This window comes from Trichosurus vulpecula, chromosome 1 (genome assembly GCF_011100635.1).
Source record: "Trichosurus vulpecula isolate mTriVul1 chromosome 1, mTriVul1.pri, whole genome shotgun sequence".
In the NCBI taxonomy this organism is placed as follows: Eukaryota; Metazoa; Chordata; class Mammalia; order Diprotodontia; family Phalangeridae; genus Trichosurus; species Trichosurus vulpecula.
This window is the reverse complement of record NC_050573.1, coordinates 521,855,735-521,868,830: the sequence shown is the minus strand read 5'-3', so window position 1 is coordinate 521,868,830 and position 13,096 is coordinate 521,855,735.

Below are 13,096 nucleotides of genomic sequence, written 5' to 3'. Positions count from 1 at the left end.
GTGACTCCAGGTGGTCCTATTCTATTTACTGAGCCAAGCAGCAGCTTATGATGACATGAGCAAATGATATTAATGGCCAACGGTGTGGGAGGCATGAATTGCCCTGATCACATTTTCCTCTCTCTCTCTCTCTCTCTCTCTCACACACACACACACACACACACACACACACACACACACACACTCTCCAAAGGAGCTACTCCAGGTTCCAGTATTCTACAAAATCAGAACTAAAAAAAAAAGATATTTTCCTACCTCTAAGGAAGCAAGAGTGCTAGAATCCTTACCCACATAATCCATCTAAGTATTTACTTTTTAGCCAGAGGACACAAATTAATTCAAAGCAAAGGCATGTAATGAAATGGCACAGTAAGAAAAGTAACAATAAAACAGGTCCCTCCTAACCCAGAGCACACTCTTTCCAAGTGTTGGAAAAGTGGCCGTACCTAGGGCACATTCATGGAAAAGGGCACATGCCTAGAATGGGAATTCATGCCTCCCACACTGCAGGCCATTAATATTATCTGCTCACATCATCACAGGGCTTCCACTGGGCATGCTTTCCACTGGCATGGCATACAGAGTCTGACAGGCATATGGTCTCTGATGGGTGAGTGGTTGTGGTCTATAATCCCTGCTGGGTGTTGTTCCTTACTAGTCTCATGTGACCACCAATGGTGCAACCATGGTCCTATCATAGCTACTGGTTGCTGCCAGCTATGGCTCCAGTGAACAGAAAGTTATGGAACTTTTCTCTCCTTCTAGCTTCTGATTTCAGCTGGAGTCAGCCTAGGGGCTTATCTTACATCTTTTAGGAAGATAGTGTTCTCATATATCATCATCAGACTGTGGAAAAACAAACTCCTAGAGGCTTTTTTCTCCCTTAGGGAAAATCTGTCAGCTCTCAATGGATTTAGAGTTAGAAGGAACCTCAGCAGTCATTTAATTTAACCCTCTTATTTTATAAATGAGGAAAATGAGATCCAAAAAAGTTAAGTGACTTGCCCAAGGTCATACAGGTAAGTAGCAGAGCTGGGATTCTACCTCAGACTCTGTGATTCCAAATTCATCACTCTTTTCACTGCACCATGCTATCTCCCTTAGCTGAAATAGTTATCTTTTTTTCCTTTTTACCTTGGGGACCAAGGCAGCAAGCATTTACTAAGCACTTACTTAATGTGTGCCAGGCATTGTGCTAAGCACTGTCTTTGCAAAAGTAGATAGTCCCTGCCTTCAAGGAGCTCACAATCTAATGGAGGAAGATAATACAAAAAGCAAAATGGAGGTGGAGATGTGGAGAGAGGAAACCTAGCCAGACGGAGGCATGGTTTTGAAATCTAGAAAATTAGAAACATAGCCAGGAAGGTAATAAAGGTTAGTTGGGCCCCTCCACAATATAGAGCCCCAAACAGGAACTCACTAATGGAAAAAGGGGGCTGGGACAGCACTTGGATGTTCCGTTGAGATTGCACATAAGACAGGGTGTTGAAATCCAGAAAGTTAGAAGTATAGCTAGAAGGGGAAAGTTCATTGGTACATAGAACAAGTACTCAGTCAAGTAGTGTCAGCTGGCTTTCAGCCTATTTTTAAAATTTTTTTAATTGTATTTATTTTATTTTTAATTAATGAAATCAAACAAGTATTTCCACAATATAGTAGAAAAAAGATTGCACACGAAACTACAAATCTACTATGTACAACTTGCTATTCTTTTTAAATATATAATAAAGCAATCATGTAAATTTATTTTTTTCCTTTTTTTTTTCTTCCCTGGGGGAGAGGGGAAAGGGGACTATGATGCATCAAAATGAGCTGAAAATCATGAAGACAAAGATGGAGAGGGAGGAGAGGTCACCTAAAGGCGACGGAGAAGAACAGGAAGTCAGGAGCCAAGCAAGGAGTGCAATATATACAAGATCAGAAGAATGTTGCAGACAGATAAGCACAATAAAACTGGATTTCAGAAAGGTCTTTCTTGGAGCACCCACCATATATACCCACAGCCCATAGGTATTATATCCCAAGAGAATTTTAATTCACTGTCTCTGCCTTTTGAACCTCCTATGGACCAGGAAATTCAAAGGGAGAACAAGGAAAAGCAGATTCTAGTATCTTTCTAACAAAAAGGAACAACTTTGGGGTCATATTAATCACTTACATCGAAGGACACAAAGAAAAAAAATGGCTGTGATTTGCAGACTTTCGGGGGTTGAGAGCTGGACGCCAAATTACAAGAGACTGAGAATTGGATAGACTTGAAGAAATGTAGGCAATAACTATAAATGATGCTCTTTGTGAAAGGGAGAAAAGATACAGAACAATATCTTAAGATAATAATAGCAGGATTAAGTGAAAGCTTTTTTGAGGATGAGGGAGATCTGCTTGAATTGGTTGGTGTCAGAGAAAGAGTCAACAGATAAGAAGAGACTGAAGATGACAAACAGGTGGGATCAAGAGCATACGTGAAGGAGTTAACTTCAAGAAGGCCACCTCTTCACAAAAAAGTCAAGCAAAGGAGGAGAAGATAAAGGATGTTGATGTTGAAAGAATTTGAAGTAGAGCATTTAGAGTGAAATGGAGAGCTCCTGATGGATGGCTTCAATTTTCTTTGTGTGTTGGTAAGGCAGTCTCACAAATCACATGACTCCTGAGGCATAGCTACACAGTCAAGAAACAGATCATCTGAAAAAGATGGGAGGGATTTTAGTGTACTACAAGCTGAATATGAGACTACAGTGCAATGCAGCTGCCAGGAAGGTGAATGCAACATGAGGCTATGTTAAGGGAGGTCAGGGATTGTCCCTAGTTATTTGTCCTGCTAATCTGTCCTAATGAAAAGTTTTACCATGTGATTTCTGTTTCCTGGCTGGTTGGTAGATAATGCACAGGATGGACACTCAAGGAGTATTTGCCTTAATAATCATTTTACATATTATTTCCGCCCCCACCCCCAACCCAGTGAACCTGCCATATTGAAGGGTTGACATGACATAGCAATACACACTTATTCAAATTGTCTTAGGAAGATTTTGAAGATTGCCTGGCAAGATAAGGTACTCAACACTGAGGTCCTTTCTCCAGCTGAATTGCCAAGCATTCAAACTCTACTGCAGATAACTTCAGTGGGCTAGCTACACTGTTTGAATGCCAAATGTACATTTGCCTAAAAAGTATTTTACAAAAAACTCACATAAGGCAAGAGATCATAAAGCAGCAGACACCATATTGACTGTTCCTCAGCCTTTTCTGAAGCCACACTGGCTCTCAGGTAAATGACCATCTTCCAGGTAAAAGATTAGCCTGTTAAGGTGCACTTTGGCAAGAATTTTGCCAGCAATGACTGAGAGAGAGACACCCCTGTGATTATCACAGGACACTCTATTTCCTTTACCTTTATAGAGATGGACAGTGGAGGCATCATTGACCTCCTAAAGGATAACTTCTTCTTGCCATATAATCCAGAAGATCTCAGTCAGCTTTTATATAAGCAGTGGACCTCCTGCCTCATGAATCTCAGCTGCAATAGAATCAGCACCAGGTGCTTTGCCACATGATAGGAGCCTAATGGCATTCAAAACCTCTCTTCAGTTGGAGCTTCAGCCACGGAGGGATTGACTTCAACCTGAGGTAAACGGTCAATGGCCTCAGCATTGATTGATGATGGTCTGTTGAGAACACTATGGAAGCGTTCAACCCTTCTTTCCAGGATCATGTCCTTATCACTAATAAATGTGGCTCTATCAGCCACAGAGTTGAGATGTACCATAGATCTTTGGCCCTTAAATAGCCTTCAAAGCACCATAAAAGTGCTTTGAATTGTTACTATCAACATAAAACTGAATTTCATCTGTCTTCTTACTAAGCCGAGAATCTTACGTCTCTCTAAGCTTTGCTTGCACTTTATTTTTGATGGAGTTAAATGCTGCCTTCTTAGAGATGGATGAACTATCCTGTGGGTAAACCCTGTGGAGTTCTCATTTTTCATTTAACAGCTTTTGAATTTCTCCATCATTTTCATAAAAACTATTTTGATGTTTGCGAGTGTTCTGGCCCAAATGAGTAAATATTGTACTGTACACCAAATTTCTGAATGCTACCCATTCCTTTTCTGCTCCATTGTTGTCAACTGTATATTGGCTCAGCTTTCCCTCCAACTTAGCAATAAACTGTCCAAACACAGAGAGGCACTCTAATCTATTGACATTAAGTCTTCTGATGGTTGTCTTGCCTTGGGGCTGCCACTTTTGTTGAATGTGAATGTTTGGCTGGGAGAGGAAAAGTCTGTGATTGGTGCAGCACTCTGCACCATACATTGCCATACTCACCCTCACATCCTTTATGTCTCTTTTCCTTACAATGACAGTTTATTAAATGCCAATATTTGTTGCTAGGATGCATCCATGAAGTGTTATTGCATTTAGATAAATGGAAGACAATGCTGGTAATGAGAAGGGCATGGATTGCACAAGTCTTCAGTAGTAAGTGATCAATGCTGTTGCTGTTTCCAACTCCATCCCTCCCAAGGACTCCCTGCCACGTCTAATAGTCTGTGCCTACTATGGCATTAAAGTCATCTAGAATTACAAACTCGTCCTCTTTTGGCATAGTGATGATGAGGGTCTCCAGGTCTTCATAAAATTTTTCTTTGACCTCATCAGGGTTTGTCACGGTGGGAGCACAGGCACTGATGATAGTGATGTGTGGCACTTTCCTGTAAGTGGCAATCACATTGTCATGAGCCTGTTGTTCAGTCCTTTTGGGAGGCAGACAAACTTGTTGACTAGATTAGTTTTGATTACAAAACCTGTATCAGCTTCACAGTGCTCCTCATCATGCCAACAACTCCAGAAAAAATGTGTATACAGCTCTTTCAGTAAACTGGCCATCATTTGCCAGCCTTGTTTCACTCAGGGCTGCTATTTGGATGTGATACCTGCTGAGTTTTCTCACAACAAGAGCTGTTCATCTTTCAAGACTACTGGATTTCATGTTGTCCATAAACGTGTACACATTCCATGTACCAATGGTGAATGGAATCATCTTTGAAAAGTTTGTACATTTTTTTTGTTTCAATCACAGGATAGGATTCCCAGCTACCACAAAAAGCAGGCCAGGGTTAAATTAGGTTAAGCAGACAATTTTTAGGGCACCTTTTCTAGCCCCTTCCTCACACCAGGAAGTGAGCAGTGTGGCCCTTAAAAAAGGCTCCTCAGGGGCAGGTACGTGGTGCAGTGAATAGAGTACCGGCCCTGGAGTCAGAAGGACCTGAGTTCAAATCCAGCCTCAGATATTTGACACTTGTTAGCTGTGTGACCTTGGGCAAGTCACTTAACCCTAATTGCCTGGCCCTCCCCGATCAAAAAAAAAAAACCCAAACAAACAAAAAAACGCTGCTCAGACACCCAGGAGGCTGCTGAATCTCACTGCTCCTTCAGTCCAATGAGAAGATGACCTTATGGCCACCTGTGAGCAGGGTTGTGACTACAGCTCCCAGTGTATCAGCACCTGCAGCTTCATTACTTGCCCATTGACACAGGCCTTTGAGATAGGTTAAAAATAGTAAAATGGTATGGGTGATGTCTTTTGACTTGTGCATAAATTGAATTTAAGTGAATCAGAGTTGCCCCAAGTGGTCAGCCTCATTCTCTTTTCCAGAATCATCAAAGTCCAGCGGCAAGACAAAAGTCAAGATGATTAGGATGGCTCCCAGTGGATGACCTTGATGTCTTTCATGTCTAACCAAGCTTTGAGCACTCCACAGCAACTGCTTCAGCCACCTTTATGGCCCATTGAAGCAAATTGTGTCACATCCTCCTATTCCTCCCAGGAAGTCTTCACATGCTTTGGGTAAACATCTGCCTACTTCACCAATGGCCTTGAGACCCCTAGGTTACCCTCAGCCTGGTTTAGCCCATCTGCTGAAAGAGTTTACAGAGTGTGGCTGCTACACCTGCTACAGCTTCTTGGAGCCACAGGTGAGAGCTAGGTGACAGGTGGACAGCAAAGGTAGATGACCAGCCCTGAAAAGGATTTGGCAAACCCTCACATCAGAGGGACTAATCTTCCCTATACTTGGGCTTCGACCAATAGCCCCAAGTGGGTCCATGATGAGAACTGACATGAGTACTAATGGCTTTGGGCAGGTGTAACAACAATGCTGCTTGCCATTATCGTGGCTGTGTAAGACCACCAACAGCAGCACACAGAAAGGCTGCTAGCACGGGTTCTTTGATCTTCTTTTCTAAGGAAAGCAACTTTAAGGGGTTTACAATCTCACTTTAATCAAACATACATATATCATTCATTTAGTTCAGGGGGAAAAGCCAGCACCCTGAACTTCAGAGCAAATACAAATAGAAATTACAAACAGAGATAATATCAACAGAGCAAACACAAACTAGTCTATCCAAAGCAATATGTAGGTATCAGAGAAGCACCAACATCTGGGTTTCTTCAAAGCCAGGGGGCTCTCAACAACCGCTGCTCAGAGTCTAGTCAAATCACACAATATTCTTCCAGTGAGTGAGAGCCCCAAACAAAATGCTAGCCTCTGAATTTATGTACTCTTCTTAGGGCCCCAAAGGCTCCACACCTAATCAGCAAAAGGATATGGGTCTGGGGCTTTGCACCTAGCAACACCTAATCAAAGGAACTTGATTACTTTAGCATTCTAAAAGAGAAAACAGTTAAAAAAAAAAAAAGTCCCACCTTAATTACCATTACAGCAGAGAGCAGCTGGGCCTGTCAATAGGCACGGCCCTAAAAGAATGGGATCTGGAACTCCAGCAGGATATAATAGAAGGAGAGAAGAATATGAAGTCCCAAACATAAAATCCCAATTTTAGATGTGATATCTAGGCTTTCATTTATTTTTTTTGTTTTGTCTTGTGTAGACATGAATCTTTATCATTCTTGCATGTTAGTAACAGTAGTAAAAGTACATTTTTATGGATGTTAGAAATTTATTGACCTAATATTTGTAAATGATCTGTTTAGTTGAATAAAACTATGTAGTATAGTGTTTCAGAAAGAGAGAAAAATCTATTTTTTTTAATGTTTTGGCACTGTACCTTATGCCATTGAATTCCCAAAGTGTACCCCCCCCCAAAAAATAGTGTTTTTTATTGTTCTTCAAATAAATAGAAAAACTAGCTAGAAGACCCTGACAAGCAGGACAGTGGGATATTCCTCTCTCCTCCCTCCCTCCCTCCCTCTCCTAAACTCCACCACTGGTAGCTTTGAAAGAGACCTACTTAACTAACAAAAGACATAGCATTCAATGGAGAGTAGAATCACACATTCTAAGCATAAATGGATATATAGAGGCACTCAGGGGAGGAAGCAGCTTCTAGGAGTGGGACCTCTGGCAGCAGAGAAGGGAGCTAGCTGTGGACTCAAGAGAGAGTCAGCTCTAGCAATACAGAATCAAGTCATGGAGGGAAGAGCAGGCCTAGGGATCCCAGCTGAGTAGTATGGACATGACACCCAGGTGAGAGTAGTATGAGGGCTCTACAAAGAAAGGAATTGGGACCCTACCTTTCTAAGTGAAGCAAAACTGTGCAAAGTCACCAGCCCCACTCTCTCCCCCAGAGTCATCAAAGTCCAGTGGCAAGGCAGAAGTTAATATGGTTGGCAATGGCCCAGGAAACAGTGGGTCTCAGTTTGTCTGAAACCAAGCCCTTTCAATGACAAAGGGCTAGGTAAGAGTTGAGGCAAAATGTCTGTCTATTGGCTGCTTGTTAATGGAAAACTCATCAGCAGGAGTTCATGAGGTATAGCTCTGGGATTGCAAGCCCACAGGTAACCCACCCTAGGACCCAAGAGTAGTAAGGATCCTCTAGGGACCTAACCTTGAGCTCCTGTGCAAGCTGGAGGAATATCCCAGAGGGGTGTGCTGCACTATGAAATATATAAATTCAGAAACAATACAACAGGATAACATAGAAACAAATCTGCCCAGTCTCAGACTGAATGGCATCTAAGTTTTCCAACATTTTGTTTAGATATGGATCTATGATTTAATTTGGCAAGTTGTCTGTAATTTATAGCCATAGATATTTGTCTGCAGGGACTGGGAAGTTAAACGGTTTGCCCATCATGGTCTCATAGATATTATTTGGTTTGGGATTTATTTTGTGGAAAATATTATACTATTTTATATCATTTTTGTAATTTCAATAAGACTCAGGGCCTGAACTACTTAACCAGAAGAAAAGCCTGATCCTAACAGTCTCTTTGTTCTCTGAGTAAGATCAGAGATATCTCTATCTTATATCAACAAAATCCAGATGGAGCATTCCTTGCTCTGTCCATGGCCATTAAGGGTGAAAACCTTGACCCCAGACACTATCTTGAATTATGTGACTTTTTCTTATCTTAATATTTTATGGGCATATACTATGTTGTGGAATGTTAATGGCAAATTAAACACAGAGATCCTGGGGTTGTAATTCCAATTGACACTCTGTCAACTATCTAATTTGTTGTATTTACAATCTATTCCATTAAGGAAAATCCTCTTCTTGTGTCATGGTTAAACATACATGGGGGTCATAAAAATGAGGTCATACAGGCTTGCTAGCTCTGCTAAAATAATGTATATAAGTTTTCTCATTGCTTTGTTCAGGCAGCCAGAGTTTACACTCTGACTCCTTGTACGTACAAGTAAGCTAGCTCCGCTATGCTTTAAGGGAAAATAATAAACAACATAGATTTTTCTATCACCTAGCTCTGTTGTTTCCTTCAACCAAATTTTCAGGTTTAACAGTTAGTTGGTTTACATTTTTATTACAGATGTCATTATGAATCATCAACAAACTAAAACATTCAAAGAATAAAAAAGAAGATTGTATATGAGACTGTAAACTATCTGTTACTGTTTTTCAAGAGTGTACATTGTTTTTTGGACACGGCCAATTAAGGAAACTTGCTTTACTGACTAGGCATGTTTGTTACAAGTGTTTTGTTTTTCTTTCTTTTTCCATGGGGGAGGTGGAAGAGGAGGATTTTTGATAACTGAAAAAATATTTTTTAAGACATACATTAAATTTAACAAGGTAGTGACAAAAAAATGCCCTTCCTTGTTTCTGTGTCCCTTTCTGAATTTTTTTTCTTCTATGTATTTTACGTTATGATGCCCTTTAGAACTAGTATTTGTCAAAAGCAGAACTTGACCCCAGCCCCCTCCTGACCCTAAGCCTGGCTCTTTAATCACCATTGTGGAAAATATTATACTATTTTATATCATTTCTAATTTCAAGTAGACCCAGAGCCTGATTTAATGAGTAACTGGATGAAGATCCAGGACCTGGGCTTCTTTGTTCTCTCTAAAAGTTTGCTCAAGAAATACCCTTATCTCTGTCAACAAGACATTCTTACCTGTTGGCCATTAAGGACATTACCCTAACCCCAAGAGAGATTACCTTGCTTAATATTCTACAGGTATATACTATGTTATGGAATGTAATGAGACACAAAGACGCTGGACTGTAGTCTCAACTGACTTTTGTCAACATGCTTTACAACTCTATTCCATTAAGGAAAATCCTCTTCTTGTATCATGGTTAAACATACATGGGGGTCATAAAAATGAGGTCATACAGGCTTGCTAGCTCTGCTAAAATAACGTATATAAGTTTTCTCATTGCTTTGTTCAGGCAGCCAGAGTTTATACTCTGACTCCTTGTACGTACAAGTAAGCTAGCTCCGCTATGCTTTAAGGGAAAATAATAAACAACATAGATTTTTCTATCACCTAGCTCTGTTGTTTCCTTCAACCAAATTTTCACGTTTAACATCATATATCTCTGCACTGCTTTTCCTTTTAAATCTCATCCTTTAAAGTGCACTTGGTAGAACTTGGCCTATCCTGACCAGCTGGAGGATGCATGATTTAACCACTTCATGGTCCCTGAAAAATAATGGCGTCTGGGCTTCAGAACTTGACTTGAATAGCATCTTCTCCATTCACCATGGCCAAGGAGGAGCTCAGGGAAGGAGCCAAGACTGAAAACAAGGATCCCATTCATTGGAAGGGGGCAGTCAGTGCAAGATAGTTCAAGATCAAAAAGCATGTATCACTTAATAAACTAATGAAAACCTATTGGAAGGGCAGGCTTTGTCCATGAGACAGATCAGATTCCAGTTTGGTGACCAGTCAGTAAGTGAAACAACTACATCTGAAATGCAGGATGAAGGTTTAACTTTAAAAAAATAATAGAAACAAAAACACCTGCTACATACCCCAGAAATGAGCTTCCAGAGAAAACAATACATTAAAATATATTCATGATTTAAAAAAAAAAAGATTTGGTTTATCCATTTCCTGATTGATGGCTAGAGCTCATTGTTTCAATCCTTTCCAAGCCCTCGAAGATCCCAACCAAAGGAACCATTAGAACTCTTCCTCCTCACTCCAGACTCAGATCAAAGAATGCCAGAGCTTGAAGAGACCCTAGAAATTATTCAATCCAACCACCTTGTATTATAAATGAGGAAACTAAGGACCCGAAAAAAAGGAACTTGGCCTTCTGGGAAGGCGTTATGATCATTGGAAGGGGTGGAGGGGTAGAAGGGTGAATCAATAACCCTGCCTAAAGGTGCTCCTGCAGCTTTCCTAGCTATGAGATCCCCTCGCAGGGACCCCAAAGTCAAAACCGAGTGTGGAGCTGGCCTGCAGGGTAAAATTTTCCTGGGCCTGCTGTATTCTGAACTCAAGCTTATAAGACAGAGTATTTTCCATCTGCTTTCTTTCATTCTCACTAAATGACCAACCCACCTCATTTTCAGTCTTACATTTCCTCAGTGATGTCTTTTATATTTCCTTGGTTTGACTTTTGCACAAAGCAAAGAACAATTCACGATCTGAGAAAAGTATCTGTTCAATGTCACAGGATAATGCTGTACTATTAGGGAAGAACAGTTGTAATTAAATTCACAACAGAATATTCTTAGCCCAAAACACCAGGCAGACTAAAACCATCCCTTAGATATTCACGGATTTTGAAGTCAGTACAAACAAACTCCTTTTAAACTTTGGCACTTCCACAGATCTGTGATCTAAATCAATCTAGCATTTATTAGGCATCTACTATGTACCAAGTACTGCTCAAGTGCTGGGGGTGTGGTTTTATTTTGTTTTTTTAATTAAGGAGGCCCTGCCCTCAAGGAATTTACATTCTATTGGAGGAGACAACACGTAATGTGTGCTGTATCCTATTGCCCATGTAGGTTATGCATGTCTAGGTAGATGTGTCTAGATGTGGCTAGCAGAGCAGCACGAAAGGATGCCTAGAGTCTCCTCTACCCACTTTTCTCCAAGGGTGATTTTGATTCCTGCCAGGAGAGGAGACAGGAAATTGAGGCCAGAGGCTGGCCAGCCTGACAGTCTCTGAAGATCAGAGAAAGAGTACCGGGTTAGAATGATATCTATCTACCCCCTAAGTATGGATAATGCAGGGAAGATAATTTGTAGGTTCAAGATGAGTTCCAGCTTGCTTTGTTCCCCTGAAGGGAAGGAATGTGTAGTTTAGTGGATTATTTGACTGATTGACAGTTCTTGACGGCTCTAAGATGTTTTAAAGCATATAGTCACCAGGACATAATTTATGCAAATATGGTGAAGACAATTTACTTTTAACTGTAATATATAGATGTCACCCATTTTTTAAGTCAATACAGCTAAGAAAATTATGAACTGTTTTAGGAGGTCATAATAAAGTAGATATTCTGTTTCATGTTTTTGGCTATATTCATACCTACCTATGGTTTCCTTTTCTCGAATTAGGAAATTTAAGTGAGGTATTCAAATGGAAGTGCAAAGTGTAATTTTCTGAAAAATTTTGTATATGGAACTAGATTGATACAATGAAATAAACTTTTTTTAAGTCCTTTCCACTTTGACTTAGCAATACCACTACTAGGTCTTGTGGAACATTTTATACCATTTTATATCATTTTTTGTAATTTCAATCAAGGGCCAGAGCCTGAATAAATGATCCACTGGAAGAAGAGCCTGGGCTGGGGCTTCTTTGTTCTCTAAAGTTTGCTCAGAGAATATCGTTTCTCTGTCAACAAGGCCAGATCCGGCTGACCTGAGAACAGTCTTTCCCCTGTTAACCATTAAAGGATGAGACCTTAATCCCGAGAGACTACCTTGCTTAATATTTTACAGGCACATATTATGTTACGGAATGTTAATGAAACACAGAAATGGTGGGTTGTAGTTTCAACTGACCCTTGTCAACACTCTTACCTCATTGTATTTACAAATCTATTCCATTAAGGAAAATCCTCTTCTTGTATCATGGTTAAACATACATGGGGATCATAAAAGTGAGGTAACACAGGCTTGTTGAGTCTGCTAAAAATAATGTATATAAGTTTTCTCATTCCTTTATTCAGACAGCCAGAGCTTATGCTCTGACTTCTTGTACGTACAAGTAAGCTAGCTTAGCTGTGCTTTAAGCGAAAATAATAAACAACATGGATTTTTCTATCACCTGGCTTGTTTGCCTCCTTCAACCAAACTTTCAGGTTTAACAGTCTGTATCCCAAAAAAGATTATAAAAAAAACACAAAAACAAAAAGGGAAAGGACCTATATATACGAAAATATTTATAGCACTTCTTTTCTGGTGGCAAAGTATTGGAAATTGAGGAGATGCCCATCAATTGGGGAATGGCTGAACAAGTTGTGGCATGTGATTATGATGGAATACTATTGTGCTATAAGAAATGATAAGCGGGATGCTCTCAGAGAAACCTGGAAAGACTTGCATGGGCTGATTGATGCAAGGTGAAATGTACAGTGTACAAAGTAACAGTATAGTTGTGAGATGATCAGCTGTGAATGACTTAGCTATTCTCAGCAATACAATGATCCAAGACAACTCTGAAGGACTTATGAGGAAAAATGCCATCTATCCCCAGAGAAAGAACTGATGGTGTCTGAATACAGATTGAAGCATTAAAAAAAAATCCTTTCAAAACTAATTAAGTTTTACTGCAGGTCTGCTCTGTCTTATACAATAATTTTTTTTTTTTTTGCAGGGCGGAAGGCAGGGCAATTGGGGTTAAGTGACTTGCCCAAGGTCACA